The sequence below is a fragment of the Manis pentadactyla genome, chromosome 10, assembly GCF_030020395.1.
Source record: "Manis pentadactyla isolate mManPen7 chromosome 10, mManPen7.hap1, whole genome shotgun sequence".
In the NCBI taxonomy this organism is placed as follows: domain Eukaryota; kingdom Metazoa; phylum Chordata; class Mammalia; order Pholidota; family Manidae; genus Manis; species Manis pentadactyla.
Window position 1 is genome coordinate 4975118 of NC_080028.1, and position 23423 is coordinate 4998540.

General features: G+C 58.3%; 1 protein-coding gene across 4 annotated transcripts in view; it reads left to right on the top strand.

Annotated features, from left to right (window-relative positions):
* The window catches only part of SHISAL1 (shisa like 1), a 128117-nt gene that overhangs the window by 54959 nt on the left and 49735 nt on the right, over positions 1 to 23423 (top strand). The window contains exon 1 of one of the 4 annotated variants that reach the window (XM_036931316.2): positions 35 to 168. The exons of 2 other annotated variants lie outside the window; for them this stretch is intronic. The gene's annotated coding sequence lies outside the window, so the exon portion shown is untranslated. Of the gene's footprint in view, positions 1 to 34; positions 169 to 505; positions 813 to 23423 lie in introns of those variants that run through there. One more of the 4 variants, XM_036931314.2, reaches the window with a different exon arrangement.

A 23423-nucleotide genomic window follows, 5' to 3' on the forward strand; every position in this document is an offset into this window, starting at 1 on the left:
TGCCCGCCTCCTGTGCGGTCTGGCTGGGAAGACCAGCCTGGGGAGGCGCCCTGCGGGTGGGGCCCCGGCGGCAGGACGCGCGCGGGGCTGCAAGGACGGGCGCCCGCTGAAGAGGAGGGCCTGGCGTCGGCGCAGGCCGGGGCTGGGTAGCAGCCGGGCGGGCGGCAGGTGAGTGCGCCCCGAGGCCGGGAGACGGATGTGGGCCGGGCGGGGGGTGGGGGGGCAGAAGAGGGGAGGGAAGGCGGAAGGGAAGCCGGGACCGAAAGAGGGAAGGACGGAGAGGAGTGGGGAGAAGGCGCCCGCCGCGAGAGGGGCGAGGGGGGAGCCGGCGGCTGCGCGAGAGGCGCGCGGGGAAGCCGAGGGCGGTGGGGGGGCCGGCGGGGATTGCGAAAGAGGAACCGGGCGGTGCGGGGGGGGGGCGGCGCGGCGCCGGCGGGGGCGCGAGCCCGGAGAGGGGGCGGCAGAGGGCGCGGAGCGGCGCGGGCGGCCGGGAGCGAAGTGGCGGCGGCGGCGGCGAGCGCGGGGCCCGACTAGCGGGCGCGCGGCGGCGGCGGGCGCGGCGCGGGGCTCGGGGCAGGCGGGCGGCGGGCGGCGGGACATGTGGCCGGCGGTCGTTCCGCGAGCCGGAGCCCCAGCCCGAGCGCCGCGCCGCGCCCGGAGCGCCTAGCAGCGGGCGCCTGCCCGGAGCCCGCCGGAGCCCCCGAGCCCCGAACCCTGCAGTCGGGACAACTGTTGCGGCGGCGGGGGCACCGCGGGGCGGGGGCGGCCCTGCGCCCCACAGGCGGCTGAGCCCCGCGGGCGGCGGGCACGAGGTGAGCGGCGCCCGGGGCGGGCCGGCCGGGGGCGCGCGGGGGCCGGGAGTCCGGGCCGGGGTCCGGCTGGGGGCCGGGGGCGGGGGGCGGAGCTCCCGGGGGGCGGGGGGTGCGGTTTTTGGCGCCCCGGCTCCTGAGAAGGGGTGCGGGCGCCCGGGTAAGGGAGGGGTGGGCGCACCGGGAGAGGCGCGTTCGGTGCTCCAGGGGGCCCGGGATGCTTTGGGAAGGGGCCCGGGTCGGCCAGGGGAGAAGCTGGGGACAGGAGCCAGGCCAGGCAGCCGGTGCCCTGGCACTGGGCTCCGCAGCAGGGCTCACCGGGGTCGGGGGTCGCTGAACCTAAGAGGGGACCGGGCCCGTGGCAGACGGGCAGTGCGGGGCGCGTCGTGCCCGGACGAGGCGGCAGGGGCCGGATCCGCGTCCGCGGAGGGGCCCGGCGTCCAAGGACCGAGTCCGGGAGCGCAGGGAGCCGGGAGCCCCGTGCGCGCCGGGCAGTGTTCCGGAGCCAAGCCGGGGACCCGCAGGTTCGGGGGGTCCCAGCTGGGCGGTGCGGGCGATCCGGAACACCCTTCCAAGTGCTGGCCCCTCGCTCCCCGCCCGCTGTGGGGCCCCGGCGCAGCTGCCGCCGCCTCCCAGGGCCGAATCAGTATTGATCCCGCGCCTGGGTCCGGATGGCCCCGCGGCGGCCTCTTGAAGCTCATTAGCGCCAGCAGTTTCCATGGCAGCGAGACCCCAAGCGTCTTCAGGTTATATTTATTCTAATTATTATTATTATCATTATTAGTATTAGTATTTGTTACTCATACAGAAGAAAAAAGAAAGGAGGGACAAAAGCCAGCGGGAACTGGCGCCTCCAACTGTCATCTCTTTGGAGAGAGCCAGTGTCGGCCCACTGGCCGGGCCCCTCTGCCTGTCCCAGTGCGGGGCTGGCTGCTCACACACCCCTGGGGCGCTCGGGCGGGAAGGGGATGTACATAATCTGCCGTGGGAGTATGTCTGTCTACCTTGTCTCGGGGCCTCTCTGATCCCTTGGCTTAGTGACTGCTCCTGCCCCAGGAAGCCCAGACCAGGATTGGAAGAGCAGAAAGCTCTTGCACGGGGAATTACAGCCATGGCCTCCAGCCCTCCCTCTCCTGGCTGTGTGACCTTGAGCAAGGCGCTTGACCCCTTTGAGCCTCTGCTTCCCCGTCTGTAAAGCAGCACGGGAGGCATTCCCACCTCTGAAGGTTGCTGTGAGGTCATACTGAAAAGGCCCTGTAAGTTCTCACAGTGTATTGTTGGCTGTGTGACCTCAGGCAGCTGCCTGCCCTGCTCTGGGCCTCAGTTTCCTAGTCTATGGAGTGAGGGCCTGGACCCCAGCACCTCGTCAGTCACTGCTGTCCTCTGAATCTCCAGGCTGCAATTCAAATACTGCTGATCAGCAAGTTGCGCTCCGTTCAGACCCAGGCTAAGGGGAATTCCTCCTTCACCCTCCTTCCTTCACCTGTCAGATGGTCCGAATGTGGCTGGGAAGCAGGCAGTCCAGGGAAACACTGAGACTTTTTACTTATGGGTAGGCTGCAGGGTTTGGTTGGAAATGTCATTCAAAGCCAGAATCACAATGATTCTTGGTCCTTGGTGCCAGCCCAGGACAATCTGCATGCTGGTCAGGGTTGTCCTGAATTGGGGGAATCACTCCGCTGTCCCCTGGATCAGGGCAGGACACCTCCCTGCAAGCAATCCATGACTCTGAACAGGCTGTTTGCTGTGCTTGTCCTGGCTGGGTGTTGAGTATGGAACAAGCAGTGGCTAGAAAGTTCTCTGTAGCCAGGTGTCCCCTGCCCTTCCTGGCCGTGGCTGAAAGCCCCCCATTAGGGGTTTCTGCCAGTCATACCAAGTTCCTCAGCTCTTTCCCAAGTGTCTGGGAGGTTTGGACTGACTAGGAGGTGAAGAGAAATAGTTTGGCTTGGAGCTGTGTGTGTGTATGTGTGTATATGTGTGTGTGCATGTGTGAAAATGTGTCAGTGTGTGTCCTACCCCCACTCTCCAAGCTACCCGGCCTGAAGCTCATCAAGGCAGCAGGCCTGGACAGGAGGCCTGGAGGCAGTGCCGCCACTGCACAGACCTTTGTGAGAGAGAGGAGTGGGGCCTGGCCCAGAGACACGAGCTGAGAGCCACTTGCTCTGTCCCGTAGTCCATCCATCCACTGATCCATTCCTTCACCCGCTCTGCAGCCCCTCAGTGAGCTCCCGTGGTTGCCACTGAAGGGCATCAGCTCTGTCTTGGCCGCTCTTGAGGAAATAGCCCTGACCAGCCAGTGCTGGGGGAGCCTGCCTGGGGGAAGCCAAGGTGGTAGGGGAACATCTGGCGGGGAGTACCTTCTCAAGAGAGCTCCAGGAGAGGCCAGGCCAGGGGAATCTGGTCCAAAAGGCAGGCATGAATCAGCCAGAATTAGGGGGAGCAGAAGGCATTCTGGGCAGAGACGGGGCTAAGATGCAGATCCACAGGAGGGGTGGGAGAAGCATCTTGGGGTGCGGCTGGGTCAGCCACAGAGCCAGGGAGCAGGGGGAGATGGTGCAGCTGGGGCGAGGCAGAGCAGGGGAGCTGGGCACCACCACCGCCGGGCCTGGCGGTGGGTTCAAGAGAGAGGGAGGTGGGCAGGGAAGCAGGGAGGATGGTCAGGTTTGGAGCCTGGCTGCTGGGAGTCTCATTTCCAACTCTCTAGGACAGTCAGCCAAACCCTCACCAGCCGTGCTCTCACTTCTGGCCATGCTGTGGACGAGGACTGCCTCACATCCAGGTCCTTGGCTTCTAAGAGGGGTAGGTAGCAAGTGGACACTAGCATCTGGCTGCTTCAACTGTCTACGTCTGTAATAAACAGCTTCACTGACACAGGTGCAAGGTCGCACCTCCATAGCAATAGGATTGCACTTGACAGTAAAAGCTCAAAGGCCTACTTAAGTGCCAGGCACTGTGCTGAGCAAGCACTGAGCTCCACCATTGCATGAATCCTCACCAACCCTGTGAGATAGTCATTATTGATTCTGTTGTACAGATGAGAAAACAGGTTCAGAGAACTAAAAATAAGCTGGCTGTGGTCAGGCTCCTAATCGTGACCTACATCACAGCGAGCCCAGCCCTTGCCCAGTGGCCATCAGGGTGGCTCTTCAGACATAGCACAGTGAGCCACTGCGGGTCAGGCTCTCCTGAGTCTCACTTCCTAGTCAATGTCCTGTCCATTCTCTTCCAGACTGATCCAGAGTGTGGACTGTCTTATGCTCGGGTGGAAGGTATCCCCTCCCGTTTTGGGGATGGTCTACCTCTATTGATTTAGCCTCTATGGCTTTAGCTTCTCCCCAGCTGAGTCACACAACCAATTCACATTGATCTTAGAACGAACTAAGATCCCCATAGCCAGCTTCCCTAAAAGAGTGGCTTTCCCCAGCCCAGCTGCTCTTTCTAGAACTTACTGAAACAATAGGTAACTCCTAAGAAGTGGGGCCTTGTTTCCTAAATACTCTTCTGTTAGCTGGGGTCCTGAAATCTATAATCAGCGAAAGTGGGGAGGGTGACCTGAGGCCCTGCCCACTCTGGGACATGTCCTCCTGGGGGCATGAGGCTTCACCCGCCCCAGGAGGTGTTCGTCTCACCCTGCACAGGGCCCTGCTTCTCCTCTTCCCTCCCTCCCTCTTTTCTTCCTTCTCTGACTTCCTCCCTCCTGCACATACATTCCCTGACCCCTTCTCTGTATGTGAGCCCCCTGGGGAGGTAGAGGAGACCCCAAGGCCCCTCAGACCTTATCCCAGGGATTCCCTGCCTAGACATGACCAGGGCTTAGGATCTGTTTGATGACTGACTATATGAATAAATAATTCAGTGGCTGGGGCAGTGGTGGTTCCTGCAACACCCCCCACCCCCCCACCGCCCTCCTAAGGTAGCCCCTCCCATGCCCCAGGTTGGCCCACTTGAGACAAGCCCCTCCCTTGGCTGCGACCAGTTTGGACATTTTCTAGAGGGCCTTTGGGCATCCTGACTTCGCCACTCACTGGAAGTCCGGCGCCCTCTGAGCCTGGGTTTTCCCATTCAACATGGGGAGATGAGGGTTGTGGCAGGGAAAGGCTCTAATAGGGTCTTAGGAGTGGGAGCCCCCACTATCCATAACCTGTGGCTGGGGGAGCAGACAAAGATAGACTCTAGCATCTCCCCAGGCCCAGGTGCTGGGCTGTGATGGAATGAAGCCCCAGGAGCTACTGCTGTGGGGCCTGGAAAGAGGCTTGAAGCTTGACGGCTTACCCACCTACAGATGGGAACACTGAGGCCCAAAGCCTGCTGGTGATGTGCTCAAGGTCACAGTGAATTGGATGCCCTTGAAGGCCAAGGATGTTCAGTGATGTGAGGCAGGCCTGGGGGAGTTGCCCAGAGACCACCCAGGGGTGGGGGGCAAACACCCCATGGTGAAATCTCTCTCTGCAGAAAAAGGCTGCAGAGTCCGCCTCCCCTGGCCAGCCAAGCAGAAAGGCAGAAGCTGAGATGAAATGTAAATGCTTCCCTTCCCACATTTCTGGACGTCAGACATGAATGGAGCGTTTACTTTGCGTGTTTTCAGCAGCCTGCCCCTTCCCCTCGCCCATCTGGGGGGCACAATCCGATTACCGCCCATCTGTCCGCACGCACACACGTACCTCCACAGATGCGGGCAAATTTGCCTTCAAGAAATTAAGAAATAATGCATGAGTTTCCCAAATTACACCCATTTAACACTGAATTAAGTTCTGGAAGCTCTTTACAGAGACCTGGGAGGGAAAAAAAATTTTTTTTTTTGGTTCACACTTCCCTGGAAAATGAGACAAACCATGATCTTTTAAAACCCGGCTACATAATCTGATTATTCCTCCCTGGCAAGCCTCCGGGAACTGCCCCGTGGAGGGCGGAGAGGCTGTTATGCTGCTGCAAGATTTGCATTGGGAAATCAGCTGGGAAAGTTTGTCTCCTGCGCCAGATTCAGAGCGCCTCGTTGCATGATGGGCTCAAAATAAAGTGCTGCTTTCTTAGATATTGGCACAAATTAAAAATAAAGGCAAATTCCTTCCATAATCCAGCGTGAGAATTTCCTCCACGGCTCCCTGAGCAGGTTACAGAAGCGACAGTGATTTGCTTTCATTTCAGGCTCTTTTCCTTTGTCGGGGGAATCTTCCATGTGCAGCTGGATTTATAGACCAACAGAAAATGCATTTAGCTTTCATTCATTGGACATTTCTGAAGTGTCTACCTTGTGCCACACACAGTGCCAGGCCTAGGAGACAAGAGACAATGAAAACAGGACCCTGCCCTGGCGGGGTTCACAGAGTGTTTGCAGGGGGCAGGAGAGCAAAAGAAAAACAGACATCTGTGAGGTCCCACCTTGCCTGAGGGGTCAGGGAGGACTTCCTGGAGGAGGTAACTTTGGGGTTGGGTGTTGAAGGGTGAGTAGGAGTGTGCCAGGCAGCAGGGGGCAGAGGGCATTTCAGGAAGAGGAGCCTGAGAAAGTATTGAAATAGGTTTCCAACAGGCATGGCCTCTGAGTGGCATCTTCAGGTTTTATCTTTTGCAGATTTGTTACAAAGCCCTTTCATATCCATTACATTCCAGCGCCCTCAGGCAACCCCCAAGTTGACCTCTGACCTCTATTTTGGGGAAATGAGGTGACCAGGGTCCTCACCAGACAGGGCTCTGAAACCCAAGACTCTGGACCAGACAGGGCAGGGGAGCAAGTACAGTAAACCCTTACATGGCAATTTGAAGGCTTGAACGAAGGGACCAATACTGAAGCCTAGGGTGACCTTCACCCTCCAACTGAGCCTTGCTCCGCACTCCGTGGCCACAGCACGGGGCTTCAGGACATGGGTCCTGAATGCCTGTTCGGGAGCTTCCAGCTCTGAGACTCCATCTCTGCATCCAGAAACTGTGGGGATGGAGCCTGCCTCTCCCATCTGCAGGAAGCATGGCGTCATCGTTGAGTCCCAGGGGCCCCCAGCCAGTGGTGTTCAGCCTTCAACTCAGCAGGAGTCCAGCACGCCCTCCTGGGTTTGCTTCTGAAGGTCTTTGTTGTTTTGATTTTTCAGGGAGCAGGTTGGGAATGTGGCGTCATCTGGGTATAACTGCCTGGATTCTGGTCACTGGGGCCTCAAAGCCTTTGGGGAGCAAGCCAAGTTTCTAAGCTGAGGCCATTGTCAGGGCAACAGAGAGAGCCTGGGGGAGGCTCCAGGCAGATCCCCTGAGAGCAGCCTGGGATCACCGAGTCTGTGCTCGGGGCCCCAACCTGGACAAGTCTCCCTCTGCTTGTTCCTAACTCTGCAACCCTGGCAAGTTATGTAACCTCTGAGCCTCAGTTTCCTCATCTGCAAAACGGGTTATTATGAGGAGGCACTTAGTTATCACAGCATGCATTCAGAAACCCATCAGCTCTCTGTGTTCTTTATTAACAGAAACTTAGCTGTTACTCTGTTAATATTGCTCCAGTCTTTCCCTGAAACAGCCAGGCAGTAACCAAACCTGATCATCCCTGAACCTCCAGGGCAGGGGATTCCGCAGAAGTGATTGCTGATTGAGTGAGGAAATGAATCCAGCGAGCTGTTAGACCACGGTGGTGCCTGGCCAGCGCCGGGGTACTGCAGAGCAGGGCAGCGCAGAGCTGACTGGAGCTCCCGCTCCTGGATCGCACCCCAGTGTCACCTCCTACCTGCAGCCAGTGTTGGCTGCTTGTTTCACTCTCTGAGCCTTAGGGTTCTCATTTTCAAAATAAAGTTGGTACTGTTGATGATAATAATAATAATAATAATAACAACTTACAAGGGTGGTTGTGAAGATCAGAAGTAAGGATATGACATTTCAGGCTCTTGGAGAAATTACTCTGATAACTATCATTATTACCCCAGAGCTCTGGAGGGATTGTCAGGGTTCAAATCCCAGCCCCCACCCGTTAGCTGTGTGACCTTGGGCAAGTTACATCACCTCTCTGAACCCCAGTTTCCTCATCTAAATATGGGGCTAGCACCTATCTCACAGGGTTCTTGCAAGGATTAAATGAGTTAATCCAAGGAACGGGCTTGGGGCAAAGCCTGACCCAGAGTCAGCTCTCAGCAAATGACACTGTCGTTATTATCATCACTGCATTCAACAACAGAAATACCCTGAAGGCACAGGTGCAGCAGAGCTTCTCTCTGTCCTTGAAGAGTGGAGACAGCCTTGTTCCTGATTTAGCTCTGTGGTCGCTCCTAGCCCAGGCATGCTCTGGACAGGATAGACGGATGAATGGATGATGGATGGATGGCTGAGTAGGTGGATGGATGGATGGATGGATGATGGGTAGTTGGATGGAGGTGTGGGTGGGTGGGTGGGCAAGTGAATGAATGAATGGTGGTTGTCAGGAAACATCACAAGGGCAGTTCAGGAAGGGGCTGAAGAACTGGGGCAGATTCCCTCTGAGGGCCTTGAGCAATGAGTTAGACTGAGTTTTTAGCCAGATATGACCTCTTTTCTCTGCACAAACACTTATTGTCCCCATTCCAGGGGACCAGGGATGGTGGCCCAACTCTGGGGGCCCAGGCCACTTGGTGTCTCCTGCAGTTTGGTTCTGAGCTGGACAGAGCTGAGTTCAGGCTGTGGTTTCCTCTCCTTTAGCCCAGGAAAGTTCTGGTGTGCCTCTGAACCTCCATTTCCTCCTCTGTAATATGGGAAGGACGCTGTCTTCCCTTGGAGGCAGGGAGGTGCACATCTGATAATGTGTCTGAGCAGTTTGTAACCTGTACTGCTACATGGGAAGTCAGAGGAGGGACTGGACACCACACAGGGGGCAGCAGCTTGCACGGAAGGTTTTGGAGTGGGGGTGGTGGGTGGGGGATGGCACCACACGGGTGCAGTTTATTGAGCACCAGCTCATGGGCTGCCTGGCTTCCTCAGAGGTCTCCAGGCATGGGGCAGGGGGCTGGGGGAAGGGGCATCACCAACCTGAGGGCAGCATTAAGCATGCCAGAGCCACAGAACAGCCCTGAAGACAAGCACACCGTACCCAGGGCCCCCCCGGGAGCTCTGATCTGCTCGAGGACCTTTAAGTCATTGCTGAAGCCCTGTCCTGGGCACTTTGCAAACACCACCTGGTTTGGTCCAGCTGTGAGCAGCGCCCGGTGCCATCCGCCAGTGATGCAGCTTCCCCAGGCACACAGCTGCTGAGGGGCAAAGCCAGGGCTTGGATCTGGCAGCTGTGGCTCTTCCCACCGGGAGAGGCTAGAAGTGCTCACTGGTCAGGAGGGGCTCTGCCACGGGCTCCACACTCCTGTGCCCACCCCGCACCATGGTGTGGCCTCACCCAGCCACTTTGCTCCTCTCTGCCTCGGTTTCCTCCTCTGCAAACCGGGGCTCACAGCAGCCCTCCTGTGTCACATGTGGGTGAGGGTTACTGAGGGGCCAGGCAGAGTGCCCCAGAGGCGAGCCCTTCACATGTCTGGACTCATTTGTCACCATTGTTTGAATTTCTTCTCTCCCAGGGAGAGAGATGCAGGTCAGTGAGTCCCTAAGGAAGGGCTGGCGTCTGGGACAAGCCGGTGAGGAGCTGCACTGGAGCTCTCCGGTGCCCTCATAGTCCAGAGGTCAAGGGCAGCAGGGTCTTTATTGTCTGGAGTCTGGTTTCCACTGCCGCCTGTGGCCAATGAACAGCTGGGTGTCAGGAGCAGGTAAGCCATCTGCCCATGTGCGTGTCACACAGTTATTTGCTCCTGAGATTGCACCAGGACTCGTGGTCTGCAGGAGGACTGGGCACAGTCGCCGTTCTGCCCAGGTTTGAGTCCTGTGTGAGGTACTGCCTGAGCCTGGATGATGACAGAGGCTGGAGGAGCAATTCTGCCTGGGGAAAGGGGCAGAGCATCAAGGAAGTCTTCCCAGAGGAGGTGACATACAAGGAGGTGGAGTATGAGTTGACAAGGCTGGTGAGCAAAAGGAACACCGAAGCAGAGGGAACGTTGGAGCCCAGAGAAAGGAGTTTAGGAAGCTTTCGGCACTTCGGCATGACTGTCCCATAGCACTTGTTGAAAGCTGAGCAGGTGAGCCTGTAGAAGTGGCCTGATCGCAAGTACTCTTGGCAAGTTAAAGAGTTTGGACTTAACTCTGTAGACTCTGGATGGCCGATAGATGGCTTGAGGGCTGCCACCTTCTACTGCTGTGTCTAGGACAGACATTGCTAATCGATCCATCGCAGCATGGAGTCAAGATGTGCCCCAGCCCAGCCCCCCAGGCAGCCCCATCCAGTTGATGCTGTAGGTGCTTGAGATGACACCCGTTTGCTCTGCTGCTATGGTCACTTAGGACAGTGATGGCCTTCCTCTCACGTTGTGTGGTTCAGCCCAGCACCCAGAGCACTTTCCTAACAGGAGAGGAAGGCTGGTTGCAACCTCCAGCTCCACCCAGGCTGCCAAGCTCCCATGTGGCCCCTCTGCCTTGCAAGGCTCAGAAGGACAGTCCTTCCTGGGGAAGCAACGCCTTCCCTTCTGGGGACAGGATATTTCCAGTGGGTTCTGGGCATGGGCCCCACCTGGGAGTGTAGGGCCACCCCCCAGCCCAGGTGAGCTCCCATCCATCCCCTGCAGGCCCACAGGCCAGAGGGCAAGCCCAGGGCAACCACAGGCATCTAACAGGGACCTGGCCAAGGGGCGGGTCACTGAGGCAGGGCCGGGTCCTGGGAGAATTCTGGGCAGAACTAGGGAAAGATTAGGAGACTTTTCTCCTGAAATTCAAACAATTGGACAATCTGTTCTAGATCGATTTAGAAGCAGTGAAGTGAAAAAAAAAATCAGAAAATATAGTGTGAAAGCTATTTTCTCTCCCTCTCGGTTGGGAAGAGGATGAGCAGTTTATTTGTGGACTGTCCGAGGCCGGCCAGGGCTTCTACCTCCTCACTGCCCACCCCGCCCACACTTCCTGGTCCCGTCACTCCCCCGACACCCTGCCGCCGCCGCCTCCACACCCAGGGCTGGGCTGCGCAACGGGGGGAGCGGAGGTGCGGAGGGCCTGGCCCCAGCCTCGGGGAGCCAGCAGTCTGCAGGGGCCTCAGAGGAGACAGGCGCACTGTGGGGGCCCCCTTGTGCGGACGGTGGGTGGAGAGGCCTGGAGCTCCCTGCCCTCCAGACCGAGGCATCTCCATACCCCCTAGACACACTAGGTGTGGCTGTCTCCGTCTGTCCTGTGTCCTCAGGCACCTAGTAGGTGCCCAGTAAATTTCCTGCCTGAACAATGGGTAGGAGGGAGAGAGGCAGGCAGGAAACAGGCTTTGAATGGAGCGACCGGCTCACGACACACGGCTGTTGGTAGTAATGGTGGGATGGGAACCAGATCAGTCACCCCTAGACCTGGATGTCCCCCACCCCATGTCCCTGGGGGGCCAGGAGTGAGGTCTGAGACATTTAGGGATATCCACAGGATGACCCCTTTCTTCGCCAGGCGTGGCCCACTGCACTCCTCCTGACCCAACTAAATGTAGATTTTGCTTTTCACGACTTGAGCCAAATACTGATTTTTAAAAATACACATGATCAGTGTGAGGCCAGACCAACGCGGGGGAGGGCAGGACAGGAGTGCAGAACCCCCCTCCCAGCTTTCCAGTCTGGACAGCCCCTAAAGGGAAATGGCCCCCAGGGGTTGTGGTGAGTTGAATTCTGTCCTGGAGGAGTTCAACCAGGGGCCAGATCTGCCGGGAAGTCCTGAGTGTGGGGAGGGGCGGGACGGGAAGTGGGACCAGCTGATTCCAAAAATGGTCTCTTGTTTTCCGCCATGCCTTGGGAAAGGGGGAGACGCCCAGTGGTTTCATTTCGGGGAGTGGCAGATCCTCCCCACAACCACTTCCTTCCCAAAGAGCTTAAGGCCCAGAAATAACCTTCACTTGGAAATCAGACCAGATAGTGTCCAAGACCTTGGGCAGGTGACACAGCCTCTCTGAGTCTGTTTTCTCATCTGCAAACTGGGAGCAGAAACCCGTCCTTTTTTGGAAATTAAAGGAGACAGTATTAGTCAAATGCTGTTCACAAGGCTGGGCACACAGTAGGTGCTCCAGCAATGGTCTTTCTCCTGTTTCCATTGTGCAGAAGGCCAGCTGTTATGTTCAGCTGAAGTCTTGTTTGGGCTCCAGGCCAGGGCCTTTCCTCTCAGCTGACAGTGGGGGATGATGTGAAGGCATGGGGAGCCCTATGAGCCCCAAATGTCTGTGGTTGCCCATAGCCACTGGAGATGCGTGGATTGTGCCAGGCATGGCCAGCTTGGCATCATGGAGGGACCCCTTTGCTGAGAATCTGGACATTTGCGTACCAGTCCAGCTGTGTGACCCCAGAAATGAAAGCCTCTCTGAGCTTCAGGCTTGTAACCTCCCCAGACCACTTCTCAGGGTCACTCACGTGCAGCCCCCCTAAGAGAACGTGTGTGAGGCTCTAGGCAAATCCCAAGGCCTGGGAGAGGATGGGGAAGGGTGGGAAGCCCTGTTTGCTGACCATCTATTGACCACCCCGCACGGTTGGCCCCAGGTTTCACGCATACTTTCTCATTTAATCCTCACACCACCCCTGAGAGGCCAGGGTTGGCACCCCACATTACAAGGGGGAGGCCAGAGAGGCCAAGTCGTGTGTTCAGGTCACAGGGCAGCCGTGTGCCCTCCCCCAGACCAGTCTGCACCCTGGTCCTCTGCCAGGCCTCATCCCAGCCTGAGTTTCCTGCTGGCAGAGGTCTTTCCTAGATGCCTTGTGATGTTACTGATCCATTTCACAGAAACTTTCGAGCCCACATTCCCTAGAAGGGCACACTGACTAGACCTCCATAAGGCTGTTTGTCCAGATGTCAGCCAGTGCTGCGGCATTTAGCACTTTTCCCTCCATTATAGGAGGTGTTCATATTGGGAAAGCAGGAAGCCCACTACAGTCGGCCAGAGTGGCCCTCAGCCAGGAGGGCCGCCAGGAAAGGCTCCCCTCCCAGCACCTAGCTGGGTCCCTGGCCCCGGGGAATGTGACTGGGGGCCTCCCTGCTGGGCGGGGCAGTGTTGGCCTGAGGGCAGGGCCTTCCTGGTCGGGGCCTGTGCCCTGCATGCTCCTAGTCCTGTAAAAGCATCCTCTGTGTCAGGACGACCCCAGAGCCCACCTGGTGATGGTCAGAGGGCTCCGAGTTCAGCGGGGGCAGGCAGACGTTTGTTAGTGATTCTTTTGTTTCCAGAGCGCAAACTCAGAATCCGAATGGGTCTCCAGTTTGGGGAGGACAGAGCAGAAGCAACATTAAACAGAGGAAGTGCTGGCTGGTGCTGGCTGTGCTGGCAAGGAGCCTCTAGGCTGGGAAGGGCGGGGAGCAGACCGGAGAAGAAAAACACCAGTGAAACAGCCCTGAGCAGCGCTGTCAGCCTGCACCGCCCCGCTCCCAGCCAGACACCTGACAGCGCTGGACCCGGAGACCCCAGGCCTGAGCTGGGCTCCCCCTGTGTCCGCAGGCGATGGGACACTGACATTCTCCTAGATGGGGACGCTTGGGGACTGAGGGGGTGTGTCTGAAGGGCAGGCGTGGCGTTGGGGGGCAGAGGCAGTCCTCCCTCCCTCCTGCCCCCTGTGTCCCTGCCCCTCACGCCAATCCAGCGGCTGCCCACCACTCCCTCTTCCTAGGAGGTGGGCCGTGGAAGGGACCAGCAGGGGGAGGCAGCAATACCACACGGGAACCACAGGGCTGGGAATGGCTGAGTGCTCAGTTTGGGGTGCCAGGGGCCCAGAAGTAGAGGGTTACAGGAGGAAGTTGTTGTCTGTTCAAGTCTGGGCCACTGAGAGCCACTTCCTGCCACCTTTGGAAGCATCCGCTTTCCTTTGCTGTCTGGCCATTGCCACCAGGGAGCCCTCCCGGATGTGGAGTGTCCTGGCTGATGGGCTTGGCTCACTGTGGGCCAGTGGGGCTGACCAGGACGGTGGCCCAGGCCGGGCTTACCAGTGGGGCATCTGACTCTGAAGAGGGGTGTCTGGCGCTGGCCTGGCTCTCCGCAGCTGCTGGCTCGCATCCCGTCGGCGGCTTTGGTGCCAGTTACAGAGAGTGTGGGCGGGAGGCTCCTTTACCCCCGGAGGGGAGCCAGGTCCAGGGGCTGACTGGAGTGGGCCCTCCCGGCCAGCGGTGGGGGCCAAGAGTGCCCGGTCCCGCGGGGGAGCCGGCTCAGCACCATCCCTGTGGTCTCCTTTGTGTCCCTATTTGCATAATTTTGAAGTTGATTGGCCTAAAGGCAACTTCGCTTAATCACAGCTGACAAGTCTCTGGTTGCAACGGCGGCAGCTGCTGCCAATTAGGCGCCTTGGTTTGTTCCGATTTCTCGGCAGCCCCTTCTGCCAGCTCCCCACCTCCCATCCCCCCTTATCAGACCCAGAAGGGCACGCAGGGCCTGTGCGTGCGCCCCAGTGTGCTGCACCCTGGGCCTCTCAAACTTGCAGGCACCAGGACGGTTGGGTTAGCACGCAGCCTCTGACTCGGCAGGCGGGGCAGCCGGGGAGCCAGCATTTCACTCAGCTCTCCAGCAGGGCCCCTGATGCTGGCTGCACTGTGGGTATCAGGGCTGTAAGGCCGGGGTTCACACACTGGAGCTGTTTTGTTAATAAAGTTTTATTGGCATGCCGCCTCACCATGTGCTCAGTATTGTCTATAGCTGCCTTTTCACCACAAAGGCAGAGTTGATGGCCCCACAAGCTGATGCTTTCTACTCTCCAGCCCTTTACAGAAAATGTCTCCGGATCTTTGATCTAGGCCAGTGGTTCTCACACTTGAGCTGCAGGAGAATCCCCTGAAAAACGGGATTAAAGATGCAGATTCCTTGCCCCCCACCTGGATGTAATCCAACAGGTTCTAGGAGGCCTGAGATCCTGCATTTCTAACCAGCTCCTAAGTGGGGTGCAGGGCCACGTTCCAGGCACTCTGGTCTAGGCACCCCTCACAACAGTCTCCATTCATGTTGTTCTATTCTGAACACCATCACTGTTGGACAGAAGAGGGAACTGAGGGTCTGAGAGGTCCCTCACCTCTCCAGTGTCCTGAGCTGATAAGCTCTGGCTCTTCCCGACCACGTAGTGCACCCTTGACCCGGGTAGCTTACAGCACGTCCAGGTACGGCATGCCCCAGAGGGGCTAACTGGCTTGGTTTGTTCCAAGTCTGGGTTCCACACGGAGCCTACTGTTAGAAGCGGTGGCACCTCAGTAAGTCACAGAATGCTGTCATCGTCCTTGGGTGGGGAGCATGCTCATGGGAGGTCAGGGTGTTGCTTGGCACCTAGTGGGGGCGTTGCTCTCTCTGCTCCACCCCACTGCAGAGTGGTGGGTGGTTGGGGGTACGTTCAGTTACCAACATCTGTTTGGTGCCATCTCCTCCCTGGGGTGACACCCATCCTGCCACCCCGGATCACCTGATGTCACTGTGGATATCAAGGCTGCTCCATGCGCAGCATGCTCATCTCTCTCACCCTCCCACGACCCAGGGGAGGGGGCACACCTTACAGAGGAGGAACCGGGGTTCCCAGAGGCCAGACTGCCCAGGCTGGGGTGGCAGCCTTGGGTTCTGCGCCTGGGTCATGCCAGGCAGGTCCCCTCTATTCAGGTCACATTGCTAAGGGATAGGAGGACGTCTTGTAACAGTGTCCCCAATTTAGGAAACCAAGGAACAGAGAGTCTATGACAAGGAAGTACTCAAAGGGACAGGGTGTCTGGGACTCATTGGAGGGAGGCCAGGAGTCACGTGGAGACAAATCCTTACTGGAATCAGAAAACCCCAGCCCAAGCCAGGAGTCTGGGCGGCAGAGCCGAGCAAAGGCAGCCTCCTGGAGAGCTCCCCCCTATGCAGACCCCGCACCAATCTGGGGTTGCGCCCCCACCCACATCTGGGGGTTGGTCTATTTACAGTTGATGGGGTGGGGACATAATATGTGTTAGCACTGTTTCTATTTTTTATTTCCTGGACTCCAGGCCATGGCGTTGGGTCGGTTCCTCCCCATGGCTCCTGGCGCTCTCCCACCACAGTCCATGCCAAGCCCTCTTTATTTACCTGTTCCTCTGTTAATAACATAATAAGCATCCTTGAAGCCGCCACCCGCCGTGAGGGCTGGACCATTGGCCGGCTGGCCCTCCCTCTACCACCTGCCCCCGCAGGGCCCACCCCATTTCTCCAACTCTGCGTGTTCTTCAAAGGCATGTTTCTCCAGCTCCTTTTAGCCTTATAAAATGGATCGTGTGGAGCTTAACTTGGGGACTTAAGTTTCTCCCTCAGCCCTGGGCTGCTGAGTGCCCCGTGACGTCTGTTGCGGTTGGGGCTCGTTTTGGCAGCTGCAGGGTGTTCCGGTGTTGGACATAGCACGACGCGTTTTCCCATCTCTCCATTTGGGGTGTCTCCGGGGCTTTCCTCTTATAAATAGCGCTGCCGAGAACATTCTCGGACCCCATGGCCGCGGGCCAGCAGGGCCTTCCCTGAGCCCAGGGGGCTGCTGGTGCCTCTCACCCCAGTCTCTGAGCAACACGTGTGTAAGAGGATGTAGTGAAGTCAGCCTCCCCTGGGCCTCCCCGGGCTTGCTGAGGTGCCCCTCGGCCCAGCCTGCTAGGCAGGCTGGTCTGTGTGGTGAATCCAACCTTTGCCAAAGGCAGCGGAATTCCTCCTGGGTTGGGCGATCGCAAAGAGTAACAGTAACAGAGCGGCTGCGCTTTCATACGTCAGGGGGTCTCAGGATCTGGCACCCAGGAGGTTCGCTACTTACAGTAGATTAACAGCGAGGCGCTGCAGGCTCCGGGAGGGCAAGGGACTTGCCCAGGGTCACACAGCTGAGCAGTGGCAGAGCCGGGACTCCAACCAGGACTCAAGCTGGAGTGTTCAGACCCCAGGCTCAGAGGCCGCCCTTCAGTCCTCTGCTCCACGCAGGACTTCAGCCCGGGGCAGAAAGCGCACCGAAGATGGGTCACAGGTTGCCCGCACCATGTGACCCTCGCCCTCCCCTCCGCTCTGTGGGTCTCGGCCCCCCACCAGGGACACCCTCCCACTCCTGCTCGCCCTCCCACACCTGGGCTCCACTGCCAGACCCTCTGGTGTGACTTGAGTCCCAGATCCACCACAAACTAGTGGGGGTGACCGGGACAAGTTATTGAAACTTTCTGTGTGGAGTTGGGGTGGTGAAGAAGTGCCTCAGTGTCCCCATCTGTGTATTGAGATACTCACAACTTCTCCTAATCATGAGAATTAAATAAATACCCTCCTGCCCACCAGGCTGGGTCGGGCACCTCTCCTGGGCTCCCGTGGCCCTGTTTCCCCGTCTTGGCACAGGGCCCTCTGGGCTGCTGCTGCCCACCTGGGCCAGTCCGAGCTTGGTGCTCTGTCTGCTGTAAACAGAGCACCTGGGTCCTCAAGGGACAAAAAAGGAGGTTTATCTCTGGCCGAGCTCAGGACAGGCAGGGTCCCAGGGATGGGAGGGAGGGAGAGGGAGCTGGCTCCCCTTATGGCCTGGCTTTAAATGCCAGCTGAGGCACAACAGAGGGGCCTGGGCATGGAGATGGCAGTGGGCTGGGGCAGGAGCCTGGGCAATGGGGGACAGCCTGAGAGGCCAGCGGGCCCTTTGGTGCGTCCAGATGACCACATGGTGTGTTTCCAATATCAGGGGGAGTGGGCAGCCCTCCCCAGTCCTCTGCTGCTAAGTTGGGCACGGAAGGCGGGACGGCCAGCAGGGTCAGCCCAGCTTTAGAGTCAGCTGGACACTCCCCTGCCCTCTTGTGTGTGCGGTGCCTCAGTTTCCCTCCTTAGAGGGCTTATGCGGGGTCTGACTGTGTTCATGCACTGACCTTGCCGGGGCAGTGCCTGGCACAGTTGAGGGCCTCAAGCAGTGGCATTGCTGACACCCATTTGACCGAGCGAGCCTGGGCGCCTTGGGAGAGAAGTCACATGTGTTGTGAGACGCGTCGGCCCAGAGCAGCCCACACAACCCCAGCTCAGCGGCTCCCTAGCTGTGAGACCTTGCCGGAGACGCCTCGGTTTGCTCCTTGCCAAACGGGACTCTGATACGGTGCTGTGAGGACGTAGAAGGTGGTCAGACCAGGCCCGGCTGTGGGGACAGCCACCAGGGTCTGCTCAGGGCCACCACCCTCTCTAGCTCCCCAGGCCTTCCCATTCCAGGAGAACAGGCCGAGAAAGCGCTCCTGCCTATACATGGCCCGGCCAAGTTGCTCTCCTTTTATTGGGGTTTAGGATGATAGTGAGGACAGCCAGTGGCTGTGGAGGGGCAGGGTTTCTGGTCTCTGAGCCCCAGAGCTGGGCAGATAAGGATGCTCCCAGCCCCCACAGGCACACATTCCTTCAGGTGTAAACCCTCACCAACCCTGGTCCCAAAGGGTCCCTGCCCTGGACAAGTGCCCAGCCCAAGGGGGGAGCCAGGCAGGGCCACAAAGTGACCCTCAGTCACAGAAGAACATGAGGGGCACAGTGAAGGCTGTGCCACAGGAACAGGTGAGAAGAGGGTCTGGGGGCCTTGTGGACCACCTACTCGAGGGCCAGCTCCACCATCTACGTGCTGTGTGACCTTGGGCAAGTTGCTGACCATCTCTGTGCATCAGTATCCTCATGTCAAGAGCCTAGCATAGAGGGTAGGTGGGAATAGAGGGTCAAATGCTTGGATAAACCCTGTGCTTTATGGAGCACTGAGGCAGGCTGCGATGGGAGGGAGGACAGAAGGAGTGGGGGACGGAGGGGGGAGGTCTCACCTAGACCCACTCCAGGTCCCTCCCCAACCCCCTTGTTCTCCTTTCAGGCTCTTTCCCGCTTCAGCCTCCTGGGAGCCCATGGCTCTGGACCCAGCTTTCCCATCTCCCCAGCCCAGGTCCCCGAAGGCCTGTGTGCACCCCTAGCTGGCCAGGCAAAGGATGGTGGATGCTCTGCTTCTCTGACCCTCATCCCAGAGGCCTGAGACCCTAGTTTACGGGTCCTCATGAGTGGGGGAGCCCCCCTGCAGAGGCCGGTCGGCACTACTGTGCAGGAGGGCTCACCCCCGGGGCCCTGCCTACCGCTCCGGCCCCCTCCCCGGCCGCCTCCTCCCCCCACCCATTGCATTGGGCTCCCCCCAGAGCTCCTGGCCCACCTCTCCGCCTTCGCCCTCTGGGCTCGCTGGCTCTCCACCAGGCCCCCCCATCTAACAAGGCCCACCTACCCATCAGATCTCAGCTTCCTCCTGCTGCGCCCAGCCCAGCCCAGGTCAGGGCCCTGCTAGGTGCTGGGGGGCCCCACATCAGAGCACAGGGAATTTGGCTGGCTTCGTGGGGTTGGGACAGGTCTGTCCAACCCATCGTGGTGTTGCCAGTCCCCAGCCCAGTGCCAGCCCAGCATCACACTCGGCATGAAATAAATGACTGAATGCGTGGATGCCTCCTTGACCCTCCCAGCCCCCTTTCAAGGTGGGCGTGTTATGCCCGTTTACACGGGAATGTGTTATCCCTGTTTATGGGAAACTGAGGCTCCACTTTGGTCTCTGTTCTCCCCCATGAAGGAAGAGTCCCCAGGGCCAGGGCCCCCGCCCTTGGAGGGAGGCCCGTATAGAGGCCCCAAGAGAGAGAAATCCAGGGCCACTCCAACAGGCGTTCTGCGTGCCTGTCTTTCCTCTTCCTGACCTGACACTTTAAGTGATTCATTCTTCATGTGATATTTTTGTTTCTCCAGTGGGAAAAAATGCTGCTGGGATTTCCAGGGGTTGTTTTATCTCCATGGTGCAGCCAAATAATTTGGAGGAGCAGAGAGAGGCAGAGGTTGTAGAGTTGAGGGCCCCACGATGTTCTCAGCTTAGCCCTCCCCTTAACTGGGCGGGACACTGAGGCCATACCGGGGAGGTGCACACCCCGTGCCCAGGCATGGCCCTGATGGGGAGAGCAGAGCTTCGGGCCACCAGCAGGACCGGACTTGCACCTCAGCCTCTCAGCTGTGTGTCCTCGGGCACATCTCCCCCTTCCTGGGCCCCGGTTTCCTCCCTGTGAAGTGGGGAGCACAGCAGTGCCTACCTTAGACACTCGAGAAGGTAACAGGCACGCAGGACTCGGTGAGCCCAGAAATGGCCCAGAGCATAGGCTCAAGCAGGGAAGCATGGAAATAGGTCAAGTTCAGAACTTGAGCCCAGAGCCCAGCTGGCTGGTGGGGGAGCCCTGTCAGGGTTCTTGAGGGAGGGATTTGGGGGGCAGAGGTGGTGACCTGCCCGTCATCCCAACGTCAGCACTCATGACGATAGCCCACATGATAGCTTGCGGAGCATGCTTCTCCCCTCCCCACTTGACCCTACAGTCGTCCCATGGAGCAGGTGTTATCACGCCCACCTGATACAGGCGACTGTGCGGGGTGGGGAGTGTAGATCTAAGGCTCTGAGCAGGCCCACCTGGGAGCCCTGGAGTTGAAGTTTCTTGGCTAAGGTCAGTGGCTTCCACCTCGAGGCTGGTGCCCAAGGCCTCTCCTGGAGGCAGCAGTAAAAGCTGAGACCCTGCCTCAAATGGACAAGCAAATGTGTTGCACTAAGGCCCCTGCCTGGATCTGAGTTCCTACTCTGTGGGCAGCAAACATTTATTCAGCACCTACTGTGCACAAAGCATAGTGAAGTATCAGAGGCACAGAAGTATGTCCCCCATCTCTCCCTCAGAAACTTGTCTCAGAACAGAAGCAGTCAGCTTGCAGGCAGGGTGGAAGGGAACCAGTGCTAACTAAAGGCACAAGCAAAGCATAAAAGGAAGAACTCAGGAAATTCACAGGTAGGCACGGTGTTCAAACACACCTTCATTTGCTAAGGGGCACAATAGGAATCTCTGGGATACCTTAAACCATCAACTTTGGAAATAACAGAGTGGGCAACATTGGATAAGAGCCACTTACGGACACTTGGTAGCTCTGCCAGGGGCCCTGCTAAAACTTCTGGTCCTTTCTAGCTTTTGTACCCTGACAAGGTAGGGGCATGGTTCCCATTCTGCAGGAGCCTGAGGCCAATGAAGTAACTTGTGTAGAATACTCAGCTAGTAAGCAGCAGAGATGGGATTCCAGGCCACTGTAGACTGACTCCAAAGCCTGCACCATCACCCTTGGCCCCCACTGTGAGCTCTGTTGGAGTCAGACAGACCTGAGTTCAAATCACAGCCCTGCCACCCTCCAGTTCTAGGCAAATCACTTAGGCTCTCCAGGCTGTGGTTTATTTATCTGAAAAACGGAGGCGACAGTACGTACATTCACTCGCCACTCCAACAAATGTTTATTAAATGCCAGGCTCAATGCTGTGTACAGTGACAAGCAAACATGGAGGGGTCTCAGCAGAGTCAGTTTCATGGGTGTTGATCTGTGCACACAGAGCCTCACGCTCAGAAGGGCCTGCATTGGTTTAACGCTCTTTCATCACTGTCTAGAAATTTTTAATAATTTTTTAACAAAGGGCATGCATTTTTCATTTTGCACTGGGCCTTGCAAATTATGTTGCCAGTCCTGGGCCCAGCCCTTGTCCAGCTTACTACCCAGTGAAGGAGACAGACATTGCTCAGAGAACCACCCCACCAAGCGTGCAACTCTAATCTGCCAACTGTGCTGGAAGGAGAGGAAAAGTGGATGGGCCGTGAGCACAGAGCAGGGTCCCCAACCTCGGGCAGGGGTCCAGGAAGGCCTCTTGGAGGACACAGGCTCCAGGGGATTTGTCTGAATCTGCCAGGTGAAAGGAAAGCACAGCATGGGGGATGGGGCAAGGCTAAAGGGCTGAGAGATGGCCAGTGTGGCTGGAGGGTAGGGAGCACTGCCAGGAACGGGCCAGGACCCTAGGGGAAGTCTGGTCTTTAACCTGATGCCTTGGGAAGCCCTTGGGGGGGTTTTAATCGGGGGCTGATACAGTGGGATTTGCATTTGGAAGCTAGCTCTCTAGCTTCAAGGCAAGGATGGGTTGGGGGGACAGGAGCAGTGCAGAGGGACCCTGTGATCCATATGGGGAAGAGGGAATAGAGGGATCAGGAGGCGGCCGGGGCCTGGCTTGCAGGTCTGCGTGAAGATGGGTACAAACCAGACATGGAACAACTGGAGACCTCAGGAATGGTGGGAGACTGAATGAGAAGATGGGGGAAGGGCTGGTGCAGGGCTGGACACCAGCGAGAGCTCAGCTCACGTCAGCTGGCTGCGTAGCCCAGAGCCATGACCACAGGGGAGCATGTTGCTCCCTGGCCTGTGTCTGTCCTCCATGCTTGTCTCTGGCCACCTCAGCCTGGCCATTCCAAGGAGGGGCCGCAGCCTCCTTCCCTCCCACCACACTCCCTCCTACAGGCAGGGGCACATGGGAGTCAGGAGAACACGCTTTGGCTTTGTGCCTTCCCAGGTGTTTATTCCCAGAATTCACATGTCAGAGTGAGATTTCACAACTTTTGAGTGGATGATGTCCTGAAGGCAAAAGCTCACAAGCTCAGGATTAGGTCCACACTCACAAGGAGAGGTCCTGACTAGGTGGGGATGTGCTGGCAGTTAAATATCACCGCTGACAGTGCGTGCACTGGTGCCTGTGCACATGCGGGCCATCGCGTGTACACATATGTGCTGCCGGGTGTGCACATGTGTGCATGCACTGAGTGTAGACTGTGTGTGCACACATGCACTGCCTGGGTGTGCACATGCTCATTCATCAGTATAGACAAGGCACAGGGACAGGGCAAGGGTTTGAATCCTGGCTCTGCTCCTCCGCCTTGCACCCTGGGAGGGCAGGAGTACAGCCTGAAGGTGTGGACAGGAGGGGATGAGTTCCTCTGCTTAAAGTCCTCAGCGGGCTCCCCAGCCCGGGGCAGACACTCCCCAGCTGTTAGCCGCTGCCTCCCTGTCAGTTCCAGGACCGTCTGTGGGCCCTGACCCTGTGAGTTACTGATTCATCATGGAATCAGGAGCTTAATCACTGCCCCCCTCAGCCTGTGGTCCCGTGGCGGCTCCCTGCCCCGCTTCCCAATCCCACACCCGCCCAGCACTAGGCTTGGCCCCAGCAGAGCCCACTAGGGATTCGTTGAATGGGCTTCCAGAAGGGGCCAGTAGCCGAGGTGGCTGCACGGGCCAGGTGGTGGTCGAGCCGGGCCCCGCGGGTAAGTCTGACCTGGACAGATGAGCTGGGGAAAGATGTCCAGGGAAGGGCCCGCCTGAGCAAAACCCCGACTCTTGTGCTCCCGCCCAGCACCCAGGCGGCTGGGGCAGGACCCGTCCTCACCTGCCTGGGGCTGACTCGGAGAGGCACCTCCCGCCTGACGCACCCCCCGTGTACCCCTGCAGGGGTGAGACAAGGTGGAAAGTGTGTGGATGTGGCATGTAACTAGTCACGTGTCCTTTGTTCTCCAGAAATGCCAGGAAATTCAGGGCTCTGGGTTCTCGGAGACCCTGCCTGCCATCCATTTCCCCTTCTCCCAGTTCACAGGTCAGGGCACAAGTCAGGCAGGCTGCCTGCTCCCACACACTCCAGGTGGCCTGGGGTGAGGAGAAGGGTGTCCCAACTGAGGGCAACAGCCGTGCAAAGGCCCCAGCAGGCGGCACGTCCTCAAGGGCTGAAATGCACCGTGGAGAGAGTCCGAGGGCAGCAGCAAGGGCCAGAGCACACGCGGCCTCAGAGTGAACTCGGACTTGAA